We start from the raw sequence: 990 nt of genomic DNA on the forward strand, positions 1-990 counted from the left end.
GCGCAAAGGTACAGGAAATTGGAATGGGGTGCAAAGAATGCTTGGAAAGAAACTACAAAACATTTAGGGGGAGACTTTAAGAAAAGTGACATAAGCTCAAGAAAGTTGGAAGTCATGGTTACATCTTACAGTTCCTCCAACAAAAACGTTTAGTAATGTTCCTTTTTCGGCCAATAATGTTTATCAAAAAGTAAAGTCTTCAGATAGAAAATCTTATTGGGTATCTTGAGAAAAAAATAAACTACATATATATATTTTTTTTTATCCCGAACAAACCACCTAAGTGATATATCTTATCTAAATGTCAGTGTTATTAGCAATCCCTCATCCCCCAGTCAAAACACGTAATGACTCACTCAGACGCCGAAACGCGGCCGTGTCAAGAGCTCATCGAACCGAAGATGAATCGAGAGACAAAAGCGGACATGGGAGATGATACGCTTTGAACTTGAGAAATGATGAGAGAACATGACAGATCATTCAGAAGCATGCGAGGCGGGATGCTGAATGAATGAGGACAATATGTAGAGTAGCCGAGAGACAGAAAGACGAATGTGTGGAAGGTCGTTGATAGAATATTTGATGAGTCGAAGGGACCGATTGAAATTCTGCGAAGTGAGCTGAGGACAAAAACTAACGGCGAGTGAAGGAAATATTTCAATTCATTCATTCATTCGATCTGTCTCCTTATTTACCTCTCATGTCTGTTTCACTTAAATACCATTACCTACCGTATGAGAGCGTGAGAGTTACGCTTCCATTAGAACTAGCGTCATCACCGCTGCCATTGCCATTACGTCTGTCACCCTCACGATGTGCCCTGAACTTCCGCCAATTTTGCATATTTCTGCTCCCACATAAAACGACCTGTAATTGGGAAAAGCCCGGCCAGTCTCACGTGTTGCAAGCTGCTATTACCTGAGAAGGTTCACAAACATCATCAGCATCACTTGTCAGCATTCCGGACTCGTAAGCATCAGTATTACTTCA

The sequence above is a fragment of the Penaeus monodon genome, chromosome 19, assembly GCF_015228065.2.
Source record: "Penaeus monodon isolate SGIC_2016 chromosome 19, NSTDA_Pmon_1, whole genome shotgun sequence".
In the NCBI taxonomy this organism is placed as follows: domain Eukaryota; kingdom Metazoa; phylum Arthropoda; class Malacostraca; order Decapoda; family Penaeidae; genus Penaeus; species Penaeus monodon.